Source organism: Hevea brasiliensis, unplaced genomic scaffold, assembly GCF_030052815.1.
Source record: "Hevea brasiliensis isolate MT/VB/25A 57/8 unplaced genomic scaffold, ASM3005281v1 Scaf332, whole genome shotgun sequence".
In the NCBI taxonomy this organism is placed as follows: Eukaryota; Viridiplantae; Streptophyta; class Magnoliopsida; order Malpighiales; family Euphorbiaceae; genus Hevea; species Hevea brasiliensis.
The window spans coordinates 40,021-62,789 of record NW_026614843.1 but is presented as its reverse complement, the minus strand read 5'-3'; positions in this window follow the sequence as shown (position 1 = coordinate 62,789).

The window sequence follows — 22,769 nt, the reverse complement described above, 5'->3', positions numbered from 1 at the left end:
TTCTTTTGATTTAGATGAAAATTGCCTTGCTTCTTTCAACAGGATAAAAGAGGCCTTAATCTCAGCACCTATTATGCAACCACCTGATTGGGAGCTACCATTTGAAATAATGTGCGATGCAAGTGACTATACTGTTGGAGCGGTACTCAGACAAAAGAAAGATAAGAAGCTCCATGCCATTTACTATGCCAGCTAAACACTTGATGATGCGCAAATCAACTACGCTACCATAGAAAATGAATTCCTAGCAGTAGTGTTTGCAATTGACAAATTCAGATCCTATCTTCTTGGATCAAAAGTCATTGTATACATAGATCATGCTGCTATCAGGTACCTTTTGAACAAGAAGGAAGCCAAGCCAAGGTTGATTCTATAGATCTTACTCCTACAGGAATTTGACTTTGAAATCAAGGACAAGAGGGGGGTTGAGAGTGTGGTAGCTAATCACCTTTCAAGGCTGAGACAAGAGGACTTAGAAGAAACTGAAGAGCTGCCAATAGATGTCTCATTCCAGATGAATACCTATTAGCCTTATCCCAAGCCTCATGGCATGCTGATTTTGTGAATTTTCGTTTATGCAGGGTTTTGCCACCCAACATGTTTTACCAGCAAAGGAAGAAATTTCTACATGATGTGCGATACTATACATGGGAAGAACCTCTGCTGTACAAGAAATGTAATGACGGGTTGATAAGATGATGTATACTGAAGGAAGATATAGAGAGCAGTATTCAACATTGCCATTCATCACCATATGGAGGACATTTTGGCACCACAAAGACAGCAGCTAAGGTTTTGCAAGTGAGATTCTATTAGCTTAATCTATTTAAGGATATAAGATCCTTCGTGCTAGCTTGTGATCAATGCCAAAGAACGGGTAACATCTCAAGAAAGAATGAAATGCCACTGCATGGTATACTTGAAGTAGAGCTATTTAATTTATGGGGGATAGACTTTATGGGTCCATTCCCATCTTCCTTTGGAAATAAGTATATTCTAGTTGGTGTTGATTATGTATCAAAATGGGTAAAAACAAGTATATTCTAAAGTAATCACAAAATTCCTTAAGAAAAACATCTTCATTAGATTTGGCACACTACGAGCAGTAATCAGTGATGGAGGAAGTCACTTCCACAACCAACAGTTTGAAACACTATTAAAAAAGTATGGAGTGACTCACAAGGTGGCCACACCTTATCATCCTCAAACCAGTGGTCAAGTAAAAATTTCAAACAGGTAGCTGAAACATATCCTCGAGAAAACAGTAAACCGCTCAAGGAAGGATTGGTCTGTGAAGTTAGATGATGCACTGTGGGCATACCACACTGCATATAAAACTCCAATTGGAACAACAACCTTTCGAATGGTTTATGGGAAATCATGCCACATCCCTGTCAAACTTGAACACAAAGCCTACTGGGTAATGCAGACCCTAAATTTTAACCTTAAAGCTGTTGGTGAAAAAACACTTCTACAGCTCAATGAATTGGACGAAATCAGGTAGGATGCGTATGAGAATGCCATGATCTTTAAGGACAAGACCAAAAGATGGCATGACAGATACATAACAAGAAAAGAAATAAAAGAAGGAGACCTTGTCCTGCTCTTCAACTCACGGTTAAAATTTTTTCTAGGGAATCTGAAGTTAAGATGGTCCGGACCCTTTAAAGTTATGCAAGTCTTCTCGCATGGAGCTGTAGAGATTTGGAGCAAAACCTCAGGTGCATTCAAAGTAAACGGGCAAAGGCTAAAGCTGTATTTTCAGGGAGAACCCATAGAGAAAGGAGCCAACTGCACCTTCGACAACCCTCCAGACAGACTGTGAACAACGAAAGAAAAGTCGAGCTAATGACTATAAACAAGCGCTCTTTGGGAGGCAACCCAAAATTTCTAAATTTCCTTTATTTTAATTCTTATTTTATTTTTGTTTTATGTTTGTTCTTGTTTTATTTCGTACGTACCCAATTCACAATTCTACAAAGGGCAAGGAATCAAAGGCAAGGGAGGAGAGGAGACGTCAAGTCAAAACCACACAAGAGGAAATTGCACAAAACTGGGGAAGTAACTCTGTTGCTAATTTTTACATTCATTTCATTCATAGTAGTAGGAAAACCTTAGCATAAAACTTTCATACAGAGAGAACTGGAAAGCCAAAACTTTACACGGGCCGTGTATATAGTTCTACACGCCCTGTGTAACCTTCTGGAACCTTGAAACCACACCTGCACAAGCTTCAGAAACTTACACGGGTTAACCCCATGTAATGTTACACAGTGCGTGTTTTGACAATGGAGAGAGAAATTTTAAGTTTGAGAGAGATGGAAAGTTACACGGGTCCCAAATCACATTTACACGAGCCGTGTAACTTGGTAAAAAAGGGAAATTCTGGACAGAAAGTTACACGGGTTTGAGGATCGAGACCCTTGTAGTGATATATGCCCCATATATCATGTCGCAGATGCGATGCCTAGGGTGTGAAATGCGTGAAATGAAGGGTCACAATGACCATTTAAATTCTCCTAACACCCTTAAACTCCCTCCCACTCAAAGACTCTTCCTTTCTAAGCCTCCTTCTCCTTAAAAACCTCTCAAATCTCCTCTCCCCTCACAAAACCCTAGCATTTTCTCCTCCCAAAATCACCAATGGCACCTGCTAAGAGACCAACAAGACAAATGGGCTCTTCCTCAAGGTAAGGAGGAGACTCCTCACCCTCACCTCCTCAGCAATCGCCCCAGAGCCCAAGAACAAGGCCGGCCCCACCTCCACCACCTCAACCACAACCACAAACCGCACCTCAACTGCAACCTCCACAGCCAGCACAACTCGATTTCTCCATTGCCTGGATATTTTGTGATTCCACCCACTAAGACTTATGCGCACGGCTTAACAACAGGAGGATTATCTCCACCAAGTATATGGATTTCGAATAGTTGGAGCAACTTGGCCTACACGAGGAAATTGATGGGCTGCTCGACAGCATTGGGTGGACTAGATTCGCCCAATTTCAATTTCCCGCTTACCAGGACACCACTCTAGAGTTCCTTGGCAGTTTCAAGGCCACCTTATGGGCCACAGATTAAGAAGACAGGGGGAGGATAGAATTTCAACTACTTGGTGTTGACCGGGTGCTAAACATGGATGAGTTCAACTCAATCTTCAGCTTTGACAGTGCCGGATTCCAAGAGATCTTGCAAAATAGGATGATCTACAACAGCGTGAATTTTTGGCATTCTATAGCACCAAACACCGATGTTTATAACTCCAGCAAGTCCAAATCCTCCAACATCACCAGCCCTATTTTGAGGTACATGCACTGGCTAGCCGCCCACACCATCATAGGCCGCGATGATAGCTTAGGCATGGTAAACGCTAATGAGCTCTTCTCCCTTTGGTGTATGGTCACCGGGCAGCGTTGTAGCATAGGTTTCTTCTTATGCAACCACCTTCGCCGCATATCTCACCAGCCGACAGGCCACATAGTACTCGGCGGGCTCATCACCACTATAGCACTCCACTTCAGATTTGTCCCAGGGCATCACAAGCTGTGCTCCATCCCTGGCATCGCCAGAATTGATTAAACCATCTGCATATCCATGGGGATATGTAAAAAGGCTGAGAACACCTGCTTCCTGATTGATGTCGAAGGAAACGTCATCCCCAGGGGGGAAGAAGCACATGAAGACCCTGGTGAGCCATCACAGGCACTGGAGGAAGCTCAAGAGCCACTCCACCACGAGTCTCCTGCTCGAGTGCCTCCCTATATGCCACCACTGACAGACCCTGCCCTAGCATACCTTCAGCGTATGGAGACCACCATAAACAACAGGATGCAAGCACTAGAGGAAAGCCTCTAAGAAGCCCACATCAAGCTTGATATCACAATGGAAAGACTCGAAAAAGAGGGACCATGTGACGCCCCTTACCCATTTACAGTATAGCAGAGCAAGGTGTGCCACATTCGGTGCCAGAGCACCCTACCTTATCTGTCATGTACATTGTTAATTTAAATTCCTTTGTATTCATATTATCCATGTGTGGAAATTTTTTTTATTATCACATTTTATTTCTGTGGAAATCCGGACAGAGTTTTCTTTGTTATATTAGCATATGGTAGGTTCCACCATTCACCTGTCAAAATCAATATCATATCTATTTCATATTCCATATGTCATCATGTCATATCATGATTACTCATAAAATTTCAAGAAAATATATAATTCAGAAAAGATTCATATACAACCATTTACAATTAATTTACAATATCAAAATGAATTACACTCTATTTATGTACAATGATCTAAAAATACAAAATCTAATACATGGGCCCTACCAAAAACAAAATGCAGAGGTGACTCTCAGACTGTGGCAGATCTGGTCAAAACTCTATTAGAACACTACTGCTATGGCTGCTGCTACTGCTGCTACTGTGTCTGGTCTTCAGTACCTACGCGATGGGAAAACCAACGCGCTAAGCATAACGCTTAGTGGTGCATGATTTAAAATAAAAGTAACAAAATAATCTAACATAATTAATCTATGTATAATTTTATAAAATTTTGGTCCTTTACATATTTATTGATCTTTAGAAATTATTGGATTTATCGGGGTCTTTTATACTAATTCCTCTCATATTCTGTTTAATTAAATTCATATCAGTGCCCAAGTAAATTATAACAAATTATAAAGGCTGGATACCCGAGAGTATACTAGTTAGACATTCGTATGTCTATCAAGCATATATCGATCATGCCAGGCACAAGGCCAGTGGGCAGGCATAAAGTCAGAAATAATAATAGGCACTATAGCCAAAGGGCAGACATAAAGTCAGTAGAACAATCATCTCAGACATATGTTATCTGTCAATGATCATTCATGTGAGCAGTATTACAATCTGTAGTCCCTAATTGGTATCCAAGCTATATACATAAGTCTAGGTATATTTTAGGCAAATTAATATTAATTACTTTATATAAATTTTATGTCAATTTGTAGTGGGAGGTAGGTCCCACATACATTTTCATGTAATTTATTCATATGGAAATTTAAGTAGGTAATTTACATATTATGTATTAAACAATTTCTTGAACCTTTCTTTAGGTTCAGATTTGGTATACTGCCTTTACCTAGCAAATTGGTCAAGATGTGGTCACTTCCTTCATGGAAGTTGTCCCTCTATGTCTTGTCTTTGTTTTCCTTTTTGAATCATGTCATTTGGAGTTTTAGAACTCAAGTTATGGTCAAATAACCACAACTAGTTCATTTTCTCTTTCTGGGTCTAGAATTAGGTAGATTATGAAGTCAATCTTTGTCTAATTAATTAGACATGTTACAGCCACTTTTAGGCCTAGTGTTCTTCATAAGAGTTGTTACCCATGTCTTATGATCACTCAGATTTTTGAATTACAATTTTTCGAGTTGTATAGAATGAGTTATGTTCAATTACTGGCCTGGACTCTTGTACCCTGTGACATCAGGGTTCAGGTTCAGGTTAGTAGCTTTGACTCCTATTTTAGGGTCCTTACACTCACAATTTGGGGAAGTTGCTAAACCAAAGTTGGAGCCCTATTTCTTAGGTTTTCAGAATAGTTTAGCTCATCCCAATTGGAGTTTCCTAGTGGGAGATATACTATAAAAACTGTTATGGGGTCAAGAGATAGTTTAGTCTAATTCTAGGTTTTGGTATGCTAACTTGTTCTAGCAATTTGAACAAGTTCCCTTGGATTCTGGGTTTTGGTCAAAATACTAATATTGTAGATTTATGTCTTATGAAAATTTTGGCACTAGTTTCATTGCATTTGCAATTTTTTGGACCAAATTATGTCATTTTTGCCAAAACTAGTCAGGTAGGCCTAAGTCAAGAATTTCTAGACAATTTGGTTCTAGACAGTTTTGTTGACTTAACTTGTGTTAGTAATTTGATTTAGTTAAAGGCAATCTGGGTTCTATGTTCTTCATGAAAGTTGTGCTCCTATGTCTAACCTTTCCAATGCCACAAGAATCAGGTTATTTTGATCTTTCTATAGAAAGTTATGGCCAAATGAAGTACTATTCATTTGGTCATTTTTCTTGGTTTAAGTTATGGTTATCCGAATTCAAGTAGTTTTTAAGTTAATTTAGAGACAGTTTTTGGGTATGGTTTCTTCATGAAAAATGGGCCATTTTGACCCTGATTTCATCTCCAATTAGCTTCATACCAATTGGAGCAACACAACTCTAGTTATAACTCAATTTTCCCACTGGACTCATTGGTCCTAAAACCTACATGAAAACACACTCCCAAATTTTCAATTTCCTCTAACTCCCATACTTCAATTGGCAAACATAGCACTTCTAATAGGTAACAAATAGTCTCAACAACACCAATTTTAAGTAATAACACCAAAGCCCCAAAGTTAGGTCAAAACCCAAACTCAAAATTTTCAATTTATGCATACCATATACAATTAAACACATATATCATATTTTTCATATTATCTAAGCTAGGATTGAAATTTTAATTCAATTAAATTCAATATCCCTCACTTCCCTAGGCTGATCGAAATTAGGGTCATGCAATTAGTCAACAATTCCTTTCAATTTCATTTAATTTCCACTCCCTTAGGCATGATTAACATACTTAAAGAAGAGAGGGAGAGTAATCTTACACTAACCTTGTTCAAGAGATATCCAAGCTTGTAGAAACTTCAATATTTCTCTCTTTCTTGGCTACCACTAGTTCCCTCAAGGTGTAGAGATAATTTTTAGTGAAGGGATTTATGAGTTTTAGGGTGAGAAAGGAAGAGAAATTGAGCTTGCAAGTTGAAAAATGGTGGAAGCCTTTAAGGTGTGTGGTTTGGCCATGGAAGACATAAAGAAGAAGATGATGACTTTTATTTCATTTTTGTCTCTCTTTACTCTTTCTTATCTCTTATATATATAGTTGTTCAATTTTAATTGGTTGTAAATTGTAATGATATCATTATGACATCATGCTTGGTAATAAATTCTATTTCTTTTTCTTTTCTTTTCTTTTCTTTTCTCATTTCTATACATAATTTCACTTTTTAATTTATTTTATGTGTTTTAATCTCTCTCAATTTAATTGACATTTAGGTCAAAATTCAATTCCGGGGTTGAAATGACCAAAATGCCTTTCGTTATGCTTGTCGGGTTCTAGTCATTTGTACCGATTAACTAAATTTTCTTGAATTTTTTTTTGACATTTTTAATGTTTTTTATACCTCAATAAACCTTCAATTAAGTGCCAAAAATTTATTTCATAGGGTTCCTTATGGAGTGCAGATGCGCAACTATCTTTCTGATTTGCTTCAAGATCTGATCACCCATCGCGAGAATAGGCTCCTTTAACCTATTGCATTTCATTTCTTATATTTTTCTTTAATTTTTCTTAGCCTTTATTTCATCATTTTATGTCTCCTCATTATAGTTTAAGTGTAGTTCCAGACATTCTAGCTGTCCGAACAAATATTAGTCGTCAGAACAGTAGAATGTATGTACTACCTAAGGTGAGGGCATTACAGACCATCATCACCATCAGAGACTTTTTAGAGTTAGGACTATAGGATAGGTTCTTTCATATTAAAAACTTATATGCCATAGTCCTGCAATGAGCTTATAAGTCTCTATTACTTGCTTTTTATCCAAACTTTCAATTTTTAATACATAATATGCTTTCTCATTAATTTGTGTGCTATACCTTAATTTTGCATATTTTGTTGTCATTAAGGACAATGCCAGCTTTGAGTTTGGGAGTACAGATGCATTTCATGCACTACATTCATTGCATTTCATTGTATTGCTTAATTCTATCCGTATTATACTTGTGTATCAAAAATCCAGAAAATTTTGCAAATTTTGAACTTTTGAAATGTTCTTAAACTTAGAATTATAACCACAAATATTAATAAGCTAATAATTAGACTTTATGGGATAGAGGAATGAATGTATCTGGATAGGCAAAAAGGCTTTAATTTATTTTCTGTGAAAAACCTAACCACCTTAGTAGAGTTAGACTAGTTAAACCCCTTCATAGCTATTAATTTGTCACATTAAACTTGCAAAATCAGGAGAAAATTTTTAAAATATAAACAACTTGGTAAAATGCCTCACCAGCTCTAGAACATATCTCCTGGACCTATCGAGGTGAAATCCTAGCATATGTTTAAAAAAGAGATGATTAAGGTATTCTTTCATTTAACCCCATTAAGCCTTAAGCCACCCTTAGTTACAATATACCCCTTGCAGCCAACTTGAGCCTATATTTCTACCTGTATAATTTTCCTTGTTTACCCACACATGTTTACCTAGACCCTAGCCTAAACACTCACCTCACTCTTTTGAGGAAGTCTAGTGTATAAAGGATAAGCACATCAAATATAAAAGAAAACATGAGAAGAAGATAAGAATACCAAGAAAAGTGCAAGTGTGCAATTAAAATCAAGGAAAAATTTGTCTTTCCAACCCAATAAAAGCAATTAGTTTGGGGGAGAGGACAAAAGGGACATAAAAAAAAAGAGAGAATCCCAAAAATAAGCATCATAACAATATGCTTGGCACTATAAACCCTTCTTCCCTATGCAAAAGTCAACAGAATAAACTTGGTATACTTAAGACCTTATGCATGAAAGCTAATCTCAAATTTGCATTCCTTAAAACCCTTCATTGGTAACCAAATTATCATCCCTTGACACCATTACAACCCTTCTAAAGACTTTTTAATCTTTTGAAAGTATGTGCTACATTAGTGGAGATAGGAAATTGAGATGTGCCTATGGAGTTGAAACTAATTCAAATTCATCAATAATCTTCAAAAAGAGGCATACTTGGGGGAGTGAGTATTTCTTAAGTCTATCCTGATAAAACATGTTATTTGTGACTTATTAATAGCCTTGCATAGAGGAATAGTTAGTCAAAAGCCCACGAAAGGAGTGAAGCTTTGAGCAGACAACTATTGAAGACCTTATGCCTTGAAGGAAGGGAGTTGGTATGAAGGTTAAAGGAGTTCAATTATTTGCATATTGAGTTTATGGTTATGTTTCTGAATTTTTCCCCTAAAAAGTGTTCTAAAAAGGTTTTTCAATTTACTTGAGGACAAGCAAAAGTTTGAGTTTGGGGCTATTTGATGCACTTGTATTATATAGATGTTTTTAAGTACATTTGTATAATATTTCATAACTTTAAGATAAGTAATCTCATACATAATCATTGATTTCATCAACTTTTGTTAATTCCATTGCCAAGCTTTAAATTCCATATTTCTTGCATAATTTCAAGTGTTTGGAAGAAGTTCCAAGGCATAGGAGTAAAGAAGAAAGCTTAGAAAGACCAAAGGAAAGAGAAGTGTTGTTGATACATTATACACAGGTCGTGTAAGCAAAGCCACAGACCCGTGCAACCTACTGCCAGGAGAAAGCTAAAGAGCCAAGGAAGAAACAGAGTACACGAGCCGTGTACCATGACCCGTATAAACTATGGAGACCCGTGTAAGTCTCTGCCGGGCCAAGCTTGAAGAATTCTCTGAAGAGCAAAAGAACAAGGGCCGTGTAATCAGACCCATGTAACTAGCAATGCCTTGTGTAATCTCCTGTACCAATACAATATGCAACCATTCAAGCTTCAATAAGTTTCAAGGCCTTGGGCAGTGTAGTGACACATGGGCCGTATATCATGTGGCATCCAATTTCCTAATTTGGGTTCTAGCCCCAGTTTCTGCAGAGAGAAGAGACTCCTGATGCCTTGAGGACTCTAAAAACCTAACTCTACATCATTTAATATAAATAGGAGCAACAGAAAACACAAAAGGGGGATTTGAAACAGAAAGCTTTTGATATTTTTCTCACACATACTCTTCATAGCCGTCTTGGAGAATAAGAGCATCAGCACAAAAGGGAAATCTTCAGCCGAAGTTCCACAAGTTCAAAGCTTTAGAAAATCCTCTTTGGTTCTTTTGGTCTTGTTCAAAACACACCTTAGGTGCCTTGAGAGAGGACCTAAGATATCTTAGAATTAATTTTCATCAAAGCAACGATTCTCAATCCAATGAATGGACAAGATTAAAATCCATTGTAAGGTTACAGTGTGAAATCTTAATTCTAAAATTGTTTTTATAAATAGTTTAATTCAAAATTTATTTTCAGCATCCAAAATAGATTTAATTCACTCTTCATCTATATTCGATAGCCTAAACAGTCAGAATTTCTGTGTAGCTTGGTAATTGCTAACTAAATTCCTCATGGAAACAATACTTCACTCACTATTTTATTACTTGTTAGCGATCCGTGCACTTGCAAGGTTGAAAAACCAGCAAACATGATGCTCGATGGGTTAGCTCCAATGAAGTGCAGGATGTAGTTAATTCTACTTGGCAAATTTCGACAAATGGACCTTTGCTCAGGAAAGTGTACTGGAAATTGAAGCACTATTGCAATGCTCTTTGGAACTGAAATCAGAGAATCAATGACAACTCAAGACTCAAAATTCAATCCTTGTGAGATAATATTGACTGAATTAAAAGAACCATGGGAGAATGGGATGGTGATGCAGTTCGTCAGATTGAGCACCAATTAATTAATAAAATCAAGGCAGAGGAAATTTATTAGGCTCAAAAATCTCGACAGTCATGGTTAAAAGCTGGTGACATAAACACCTCCTTCTTTAATGTGCAGGTGGTTTAGCGAAGAAGAATGAACTCTATTCAAGCACTTCAAGACTCTAATGGCACATGGAAGTATAACTTTGATGATATTGTCTCAATCGCCATCAACTATTTTCAGAACATTTATTCATCATCTAATCCCAATGATTTCAACTCTGTTATAGCAGGGATTCAAACTAGAATTTCTAATGATATGAATGTTAATCTCATTAGGCTTATTACAACAAAAGAGATTCAAAGAGCAGTTTTCTCCATACACCCCACTAAAGCTCCAGGAATTTACAGTATCACAACACTTTTCTTTCAAAGATTCTGGAGTATAATTGGGAATGAGGTGTGTGCAGCTATCCAGAACTTTTTCCAGTAAGGGACCATGTTCAATCACACACTCATATCTCTTATTCCCAAAGTGCAACATGTAAAGTCAATGAAGGACTTTAGACCCATTGGTTTGTGCACTAGTTTTTACAAAATTATTGCTAAAATTCTTACTAGCAGAATGCAGCCTATCATGCCTTTAATCATTAGTGGTGTGCAAAGCACTTTCACAAAAGAGCATCTTATATCTGATAATATTCTACTATGTCATGAAATTATGCATCATTTTAAAACCAAGCACATATCCAAGAACTATAGCATGGCTCTCAAACTTGATATTAGCAACGCATACAAATGTGTGGAGTGGAACTATCTCCATCATGTAAAGCAAAAATTTGGCTTCCACTTGACCTAATTTGATGGATTATGTCTTGCATTACCTTGGTATCTTATACTCTTCAATTAAATGGTCACCGATTGGGGTTCTTTCATCCATCAAGAGGATTAATGCAAAGGGATCCACTGTTCCTGTACCTTTTTCTTATTTGTGCAGAAGAGTTCTCTCACATGCTGAAGAATGCTAATCTCCATGGTATTTATATTGCCAGACATAGCCCTTCAATTTCACATCTTTTGTTTGCTGATGATTCTATCATATTCTCAAAAGCAACCACCAAGGAAGCTCAAACCATTGGACAGGTGCTTCACACTTGTTCACAAGCTAGTGGTCAGACAATCAATTATGCCAAATCCTTTTTATTCTTTAGCAAGAACAGGCTGTATCGGATTAGAGAATCCATTGCTCAATCACTTGGTGTTCACAACTTAAGAGGATAGGATAAATTCTTCGGATTGCCAGCTATTGTAAGTAAATCTAAGCAACAGACCTTTGCAACCATCATTGAAAAGATTTAGAATAAACTAGCTGGATGAAAGGAACAAACCTTCTCGGTAGGGGGAAGGAAATCTTGATCAAATCTGTTGCAGCAACCATCCCTATGTATGCCATGGCATGCTTCAAGTTCCCCTTTTCCCTTTGCTAGGAAATTAATCAGTTGGTTTCGAACTTCTGGTGGGGTCAATCCAAAGATGAGAAAAAACAACATTAGATTTCTTAGAGTAACTTATGTTGTGTAAAAGCTTATGGTGGAATGGATTTTCAAGATTTGTAAAGCTTTAATCAAGCCTTATTGGCTAAAAAGTGCTGGAGAATCAAGAATAATCCTAACTCTCTCCTAACTCGGGTGCTCAAAGGGAAATATTTCCATGCTTCATCACTTTTACAAGCATCGTTGGGAGGGAATCCCTCTTGGGATTGGAAAAGCTTACTTTGGGGTAAAGAATTATTATCCAAAGGGCTTAGATGGCAAGTTAACAATGGGAGATCTATCCTATGCAAAGAAGAAAGATGGGTGCCCAAATCTTTTCCAGATATGCCTACTCTCAAGGACAATCCCAACCCTCATCTTAACTTGATCTCTCAACTTATTGATTGGGATTCCTTCAAATGGGATGTATAAGCTTTTAGAGAAGTTTTTCAGGAAGAAGAGATTTCCAATATTTTATCTATTCCCATAAACATTATTGATAGAGAGGATCAGCTATCTTGGCATTTCACTCAAAATGGCAGCTACTCAGTTAAGTTAGGCTTTTGGCATCTCAGCTCAAATTAGCTAATATGGTTCAAGCTTCTGCAGGTCCTAGTCCTATAACCTAAGCTAATATGAACTGCTTCTGGGGCAGTATTTGGAAGATTTGTCTTCCACAGAAACTGAGTATTTTTCTTTGGTGCCTCCTCAAAGAACAGTTGCTATCCAAATCATTGTTAAAGACCAGGTTCAATAATATGCCTGATGAATGTGTTTATTGTGGAAAATAGGAGACCTTGAAGCACATCTTCTTCTCTTGCCCAAAGGCAATTGAGGTCTAGTTGTACTCGCCTTTTAAGTTGAAATCGTCCCTTCTTAATGGGCAGTCAATGATTAATTATTGGATTGAATTGTGTAATCCTTTGCACAACCACACTTAAGCTTAAGATTTGATCTCTCATCTTGTTTTCGTACTGTGGCACATTTGGAAGAACAGGAATCGACAAGTTTTCAATGACCAACCTTTACTATTTCAACAAGTGTTAGCAGCTGCATCATACCATTTTGAGGAATTTTTTCTTGCTCGGGAACCCTCTCTACCATCTAAAGCACCTGATTTGATTAATCAACCTTGGTCTCCCCTTAACCAAGGTACAGTCAAGATCAACTTTGATGCAGCAACTAATTCTTAGAAGCATATGGGCATCATTGCTACAATAGCTAGAGACCACTTAGGTCGTCCCATAGCCTCGTCTTGCAAGGAAATTTTGGGCATATCTAATCCCCTCTGTCACGACCCAACCTATGGGCCAGACCAGCACTAGGACCTGGGCCGGCCTAAAGCCCCCGAGGCCCATGGTAAGCCTAACTATTCCTTAACTCAACTCAAAGGCCCATTGGGCCCAATTTCAAGAAATCAACCAGACAGAGTCCACCCATAAAATGGATCTTTCAACGGGGAGTTTTTGACTCACCCGACCTGTAAACATAATATATAATCAATTGGGGAGCTCAGCTCACCCTCCACATACTCATACAACATAAAAATAAATGAAAGCTCAGCTCCCTCATCCAGTCCATCAACATGCATAAAATAATAAGTTTACAGGTCCAAAATAACAATTTATATTACAGACCCAATTCAAATAAATATTTCTAACATATGCGAAAATTCTAAGAGTTAACAGGTTTATACAAAAATTAATAAACAACCTGCGAGAGAGAAAAACAGGTTAACCTCAAAAATATCCTCCTGTGGCCTGGAAAAAAAATATTGAACAGGAGTGAGCATTCGACTCAGAGAGTAAAATATCAATTTTAACCATAATCTCTATAACTACCTAAAACTAATGCACCCTGTAGAGTGAAATGCAACATCAGTAATATTTTCACATCATAATAGCAAAAAGGTAATTTGGAGCACTCATGCACCCAGTAATGTCAAATCATAAATATATGGGAGCTGATCCCCTATACAGCTCTCTTAAATCCAACCTGTGCTAGCGAAGAACTCAGCTCGGACTTCCACTTAATAACCAAATCGGGATCCTAGCAAAAAACTCAAGCCGTGTCTACCCCTAAGGACCGGGTCCCAGCGAAGATCTCAAGCCGTGTCTACCCATCCTATCCATAGCCAACACCACATCACACGCACACCAACGCACGCACACTGCTCCAAATTACCGCAACAACATCCATGGCACTTTAACAGTTATGAATGCAACATAAATCGTGCTTAGAGTTTAACTACATAGATATATACATATAAGTGATGCATGGGCATGCTTGAACATACAATAATATCGAAATTACAATTAAAATTAATATTTTACTCATAGACTTGACAGCGGTCACTGTGGCGGCTGGGCGGAGGAAGAAGGCTGTCCCAGCTCACATGATAATTTTATTACAATCATTTAATAAATTTGACTCAATACAAACTAAGAAAAGACGAAATACGTCCTAAGTCGTGCCGAAAATCTGGCAGAGTCTCCCCTATACCTAGGACCTACCCAACCTGCAAAAGGGCTCAAAACGCACTTCTATATTCACAAATCATACACTCACAACTCAATCACATCACACAGCCCCTCCTGGGCCCATCCAAACAGTCCTCAATCACAATATATAAATTTACAGTTTAGTACTTATAATTGATCATTTTTGCAAAAACTACACAAATAAGCTCTAAAAATTCTAAAACTTTGCCCTGCGGTCCTTAGCAATATTATTAGGCTATTGCAAAAAGAATCACAATTTTTTGAGCTACCAAGAATATTTTATGGATTTTTAATCTCATTTAAGTACTAGAAAATTACGAAAAAGTAAGGTTCGGGTTTACCTATGCCGATTCCGACTTCGAAGACGCGCTCGGGACGTCTGACAATTGTGGGATAGCCAAAATCTCGATCCAATTCGGAGACTTTTTCGATAGCCAGTCTGTCTGGCTGAAAATTCACAAACCCGGACAACTGTCGAATTTCTATGAATTGAAGATACCTACACGAAACGCACAACATGGGAGTTAGCACATAAATTTTACGAAATTTTCTAAGCCTATTAAATGCTCAGAAAAATACTACGAAGTTCTGTAGGACCCACCCAAAAACGGTGTCGGAAAATTTTGAAATTTATATTGCCGTGAAGCTTTTGACGAGTGGAGCGCTCTGGTACTCTCTGTTTTCTTGTGGAGTTCACGGTTCGCGAGAAATCTAGCCCAAAAGTCAAAATGGGCTAAAACTTCCCGGACAAAAATTAGACAAACCGCTTGATGGATTTTGGTGTTCTTAGTGTCTATGGAAAGCTCTCGAGGTGTAGATGGGTTTAGACACAAGACTCGACCCAATCGGTGGCCGGATCTGCCGGATTTTGGCCAGGAAGACGAAGCGTCACGTGCGCGCAGGGGAGGCGTTCGCGCACATTTTCCGGCCGTCTGGAGCGTCGGCCGGCCGTGGGGAAATGGTGGGGCGGCGCGCCGGCAAGCTGGGGTGGTTGGGGAGGCGGCGGCGCGGCAAGGGGAGGAGGGAGGAGAGAGAGGGAGGTCGGGACGCATGTGGGGAGAAGAAAAAGGAAGAAGGAGCCGGTTCGATCCGATCCGGTTCGATTCGGTCGGTTCGATTCATGATACAAAATTTTAAATTTTTACTCTGCCTTGGGACCGAAAACGAGGCCCAAAAATTCTGAAAAAAATTTTAGAAAACTCAAAAAAATTCGTAGACTCCAAATATATTTTTAGTTTTGCCACGTGGTCTTTAAATTAATTTTTAAAAATCATCAAAATTTTATATTTTCAGAAAATCGAACCCAATTTTCAAAATCCGAAAAATTTCAAATAATTTACTAAAATTAAAATAAAATAAAATATTAATATTTACCCAAAAATAATAAATTTAAAAATTAGGGGTGTTGCATTCTTCCCCCCTTACAGAAAATTCGTCCTCGAATTTTACATAAGGCAAAATAAAGTACAGGATTACACATTAAACAGATAAGGGTATTTGCAATGCATGTCTCGTTCTAACTCCCAGGTGCACTTTTCCACTGACTGGCTCCTCCACAAAACCTTAACCATAGGGATCTGTTTTGATCTTAGCTGCCTCACTTGGTAGTCCACTATGGCTACAAGTTGCTCCTCAAACGTCAAGTTTTCTTTCAGCTCTATTACATCCGATTGTAGCACATGGGAAGGATCAGGAATGTATTTCCTGAGCATGGAGATGTGAAATACAGGATGAATATGAGAAAGGTTGGGTGGTAGCTCCAACTGGTAGGCAACTGCTCCAACTCTATCAGTAACCTCAAAAGGTCTAATATACCGAGGTGCTAACTTACCCTTCTTTCCAAATCTCATGACTCATTGGAGAAACCTTCAGGAATACATAGTCGCCTACTGCAAACTCCACATCCCTCCGTCTGGGGTCTGCATAACTCTTCTGCCTACTGAAAGCTGTTTTTCAATCGTTCCCTGATTAAAGGAACTATCTTTGAAGTGTACTGCACTAGGTCTACATCATGCACCTTCGCTTCTCTCATTTCCGTCCAACACAGAGGAGACCTACACTTTCTTCAATATAGTGCCTCATAGGGTGCCATCCCTATGCTGGAATGATAACTGTTGTTATAGGCAAACTCCACCAAAGGTAGCTGATCATCCCATTGACCTCCAAAATCCAAAACACTCATGCAAAGCATGTCTTCCAATGTCTGGATTGTCCTTTCGGACTGTCCGTCTGTCTGAGGGTGGAAAGCAGTACTAAAGTTCAACTGTGTGCCAAGTGCCTCCTGTAACTTCCTCCAAAATCGAGAAGTGAACTGGGGCCCTCTGTCAGATATTATAGAAGCAGAAACTCCATGCAATATGACTATTTCTCAAATGTAGAGCCGGGCGTACTATGCAACAAAATATGTAGTCTTTACTGGCAAGGAATGAGCTGATTTAGTTAGGCGGTCTACAATTACCCATATCGAATCATATCCTCGTGTGGTACGAGGCAACTCAGTCACAAAATCCATAGTAATCATTTCCCACTTCCATTCTGGGATAGGGAGCTCTTGCAGCTTCCCTGACGGTCTCTGGTATTCAAACTTCACCTTCTGACAAGTCAAGCACTTGGACACAAAGTCTGCTATGTCTCTCTTCATGCCATTCCACCAATAGCTATCTTTCATATCATGGTACATCTTGGTGGAACCTGGGTGGACATTGTACAGTGTATAGTGTGCCTTTCACATGATTTCATTTCTGAGATTGTCCACATCGGGCACACATATCCTAGAACCTTGCACTAGGGCGCCATCATTGGCAAATCCAAACTCACCACCTTCACCTTGCTGTACTCTTTCTATGATCTTCATCAGTTGTTGGTCTCTGTGCTGGGAAACTCTAACTCTGTCTCGCAAATCTGGCCTCACTGAAAAATGAGCCAACAATACCCCCTCATCCGAGAGATCTAGGATTAAACCTTGATCCATCAACTCTTGTACTTCCTAAATCAATGGTCTATTCTCTGCTTAAATGTGCACTAAGCTGCCAGAAGATTTTCTGCTCAAAGCATCTGCTACTACATTGGCCTTCTCAGGGTGGTACTGGATGGTGCAATCATAGTCCTTCAGAAGCTCCATCCATCTCCTCTGTCTCAAGTTTAAATCCCTCTGTTGGAAGATGTACTTCAAGCTCTTGTGGTCGGTGTATATCCCGCACACTTCACCATACAGGCAGTGTCTCCAGATCTTTAGTGCAAAGACTACAGCCGCCATTTCTAAATCATGGGTGGGGTAGTTCTGCTCATGCCTCTTCAGCTGTCTTGAAGCATAAGCCACTACTTTTCCATTTTGCATCAAAACACACCCTAAGCCAACTCTGGAGGCGTCACAGTATACAGTATATCCTTTACCACTTATCGGTAGTGTCAACACTAGGGTAGTGGTTAGACACTCCTTAAGCTTCTGGAAACTCTCCTCATAGTCATCTGTTCAAATGAATGGAACATTCTTTTGAGTCAACTTAGTTAGGGGAGCCGCTATCCTGGAAAAATCTTGAACAAAATGCCTATAGCAACCAGCTAGACCCAGAAAACTTCACACCTCAGTGACTGTTGTAGGCCTAAGCCAAAAGCTCCTGTAGTTGCTCCTTTAACTCTTTCAAATCTGCTAGTGCCATCCTATAAGGCGGCATTGATAAGGGGTTTGTACCCGGCACAACATCAATGCAAAAATCTATTTCCCTTCCTGGTGGCAACCCTGGAAGCTCCTCAGGGAAAACATCCATGAATTCTCTGACAACAGGAACATTTTCTATTTTGACACCTTCTACAGCTGTATCTCTCACCAATGCCAAATACCCTTGACATCCACGCCTCATCATTTTTCTAGCACTAATTGCTGATACCAAATTATATGGAGCCACGCTCCTGTCACCATCAAAACTAAATTCTTCCATACCAGGTATGTGGAAATACACCTTTTTGTTCCTGCAGTCTAAAGTGGCATAATGAGTTGCCAACCAATCCATTCCCAGAATTACATCGAAATCCATTACTGGTAGAGGAACCAAGTCTGCTGGGAGGATCTTTCCATCCACTACTACTGGGCTACCCGGAAAAATCATGTCTACATTTATGTTGTCACTAAGTGGGGTAGCTACAAACAAAGGGTATTCTAAAGTGGTAGGGTTTCTACCTAATCTCATGGCAAACACAGGGGAGATAAATGAGTGCGTAGCACCCGGATCTATTAAAACACGAGCCTCATAGGAACAGACCAGAAGAATACTTGCCACAACTGCATTGGAAGCCTGAGCATCCTGATGGGTCCGGGTGAAAACCCGAGCTTGACCCCTACCCTGGGTGGCAGAACCCTGATACTGACTTCTACCTCCTGATCTGCCTCTAAATCCATGTCCCCCTTGTCCTCGGCCCTATTGGCCACTGAACTAACTGCCTGCCATGCTGGAAGCACCAGGATACAACTGACGAGGAACATTTGCAACAGAACCCTGTGACCCCATTTGTGGCTCTCTGAGCACGGGGCATTCCCTAGCAAAGTGACCTGGTTGGCCACACCTGAAGCATACTCCTGAACCCATCATATAAGGTCCTAAATGTCCTCTTCCACACTGTGCACAAGGTGCCAAGGAGGATCCTGAACCAGACCCAGAACTATTGTACCCCGAACTGTGACCACTACTGGATCCATACCCTGGTCTGAACCCTCGGGATTTGTGTCTAAAACCACTCCTCTTATTCCTGCTTCTTCCTCTATAATTAGTTTGGCCACCACTATCCATAGTACCCATATGGGGAACACCTGAAGAACCCTCTGCTCTATTTTTCTTTGCCCTTCCGCTGTCATCCACAGCATAGCTAATCTCTATCTGTCTGGCTCGATCAACTACCACATCAAAAGACTGATCAGACATCATGGCCAGGTTTGCATACCTCCTGTTAAGCCCCTTTAGGAATCTCTTCACCTTCATAGTTTCTGTAGCTACTGCATACTTGCTCAATTCTAGAAATTCTGTAGCATATTCATCTACAGACCTGCCATTCTGTCTTAAGGCCTCAAAGGCCCACTGCTTTTGATCTCTGAAACTTTCTGGTACAAACTGATTGATGAACAGTTCCACAAACTGAGTCAACGACAAACCCTCCATCCGAGGTAATATGTAGTCATTCATCTATTGTCTAGGCATAGGCCCCATGACATGCTGCATACATTCTATAAGTCTTCTATCAGTCAACTGCAATTCTGTTCCTGCCTGTCTATAGGAATCCAAAAAATGATATGCATCGTCTGACATATCATAAGTACCAGGCACCAACTTCTTGAAATTGATTATCTGTTTGTAAGGTTTCCCTCTTGGTGCGGTGGACTGCTGCTGCTGTAGAGGGTGGATCATATACTGTGCCATCATATCGATGGTTCTCTGCAAATCAACTAGAGTAGCTGTCATTGGGTCCATGAGACCCTGTGCCATAAAAGACTGATCCTGAATTAGTGGCAGCTGCTCTTCTACTTGAGCAGCTCTAGGCCTCCTTCCCTGCCTCCTCGGGCAGGCGCCTCATCCTGTGCCGACACCTCGTCAGGCACATCTGGTTCTAGTGCAGTGGCAGATCTCCTACTTCTACGCATTTTCCTGAAATTCAGCAGCATTATCCCACAAAATTCAAAATAACATGTTACACAGCTCTATAGACTCATATTTATACATAATTATATGAAGTAGAAACTAGAAGCAAAGATGACAATACAAGATGAATGTGGACCCTATTTTCCGCATGTGACTCCTAGTAGACTCTTCCCAATACTTTGGACATTTATTCCCTAAGAATCTGGAGCCTAAGCTCTGATACCACATTTGTCACGACCCAACCTATGGGTCGGACCAGCACTAGGACTTGGGCCAGCCTAAAGCCCCCGAGGCCCGTAGTAAGCCTAACTATTCCTTAACTTAACTTAAAGGCCCATTGGGCCCAATTTTAAGAAATCAACCGAACAGAGTCCAGCCATAAAATGGACCTTTCAATGAGAAGTTTTTGACTCACCCGACCTATAAACACAATATATAATCAATTGGGGAGCTCAGCTCACCCTCCACATACTCATACAACATAAAAATAAATGGGAGCTCAGCTCCCTCATCCAGTCCATCAACATGCATAAAATAATAAGTTTACAGGTCTAAAATAACAATTTATATTATAGACCCAATTCAAATAAATATTTCTAACACATGCGAAAATTCTAAGAGTTAACAGGTTTATACAAAAATTAATAAACGACCTGTGAGGGAGAAGAGTAGGTTAACCTCAAAAATATCCTCCTGTGGCTTGGAAAAAAATATTGAACAGGAGTAAGCGTTCGACTCAGAGAGTAAAATATCAATTTTAACTATAATCTCTATAACTACCTAGAACTAATACACCCTGTAGAGTGAAATGCAACATCAGCAATATTTTCACATCATAACAGCAAAAGGTAATTTGGAGCACTCACGCACCCAGTAATGTCAAATCATAAATATATGGGAGCTGATCCCCTATACAACTCTCTTAAATCCAACCTGTGCCAGCGAAGAACTCAGCTCGGACTTCCACTTAAAAACCAAATCGGGGTCTAATGAAAAACTCAAGCCATGTTTACCCCAAAGGACCGGGTCCTAGCGAAGATCTCAAGCCGTGTCTACCTGTCCTATCCATAACCAACACCACATCACACGCACGCCAACGCACGCACACTGCTCCAAATTACCACAACAACATCCATGGCACTTTAACAATTATGAATGCAATATAAATCATGCCTAGAGTTTAACTACATAGATATATACATATAAGTGATGCATGAGCATGCTTGAACATATAATAATATCGAAATTACAATTAAAATTAATATTTTACTCACAGACTTGATAGCGGTCACTGTGGCGGCTGGGCGGAGGAAGAAGGCTGTCCTGGCTCACCTGACAATTTTATTACAATCATTTAATAAATTTGACTCAATACAAACTAAGAAAAGACCAAATACGTTCTAAGTCGTGCCGAAAATCCGGCAAAGTCTCCCCTATACCAATGACCTACTTAACCTGCAAAAGGGCTCAAAACGCACTTCTATATTCACAAATCATACACTCACAACTCAATCACATCACACAGCCCCTCTTGGGCCCATCCAAACAGTCCTCAATCACAATATGTAAATTTACAATTTAGTACTTATAATTGATCATTTTTGCAAAAACTGCCCAAACTATCGAATTTTCGCAAATTGAAGATACCTACACGAAGCCCACAACACAGGGGTTAGCAAATAAATTTTATGGAATTTTCTAAACTCATTAAATGCTCGGAAAAATACTACGAAGTTCCGAGGGACCTACCAAAAAACGATGTCGGAAAATTTTGAAATTTATATTGCCACGAAACTCTCGACGAGTGGAGCGCTCTGGTACTCTCGGTTTTCTCGTGGGGTTCATGGTTTGCGAGAAATCTAGCCCAAAAGTCAAAATAGGCTAAAACTTCCCGGACAAAAATTGGACAAACCGCTCAATGGATTTTGGTGTTCTTGGTATCTATGGAAAGCTCTCGAGGTGTAGATGGGTTTAGACACAAGACCCGGCCCAATCGATGGCCAAATCGGTCGGATTTCGGAGCATCGCGCGCGGGCAGGGGAGGCGTTCGCGCGCGTTTTTCGGCTGCCTGGAGAGTCTGCCGGCCGTGGGTAGGTGGTGGGGCGGCGCACCGGCGAGCCGGGGTGGCTGGGGAGGCGGCAGCGCGGCAAGGGGAGGAGGGAGGAGAGAGAAAATGGGAGAGAGAGAGAGAGAGAGAGAGAAGTTGGGACACGCGCGGGGAGAAGAAAAAGGAAGAAGGAGCCGGTCCGATTAGATTGGTCCGATCCGGTCCGGTTCGATTCGGTCGGTTCAATTCATGATACAAAATTTTGAATTTTTACTCTACCTTGTGATTGAAAACGAGACCCAAAAATTCTGAAAAAAATTCTAGAAAACTCAGAAAAATTCGTAGACTCTAAATATATTTTTAGTTTTGCCACATAGTCCTTAAATTAATTTTTAAAAATCATCAAAGTTTTATATTTTCAGAAAATCAAACCTAATTTTCAAAATCTGAAAATTTTTAAATAATTTACTAAAATTCAAATAAAATAAAATATCAATATTTACCCAAAAATAATAAATTTAAAAATTAGGGGT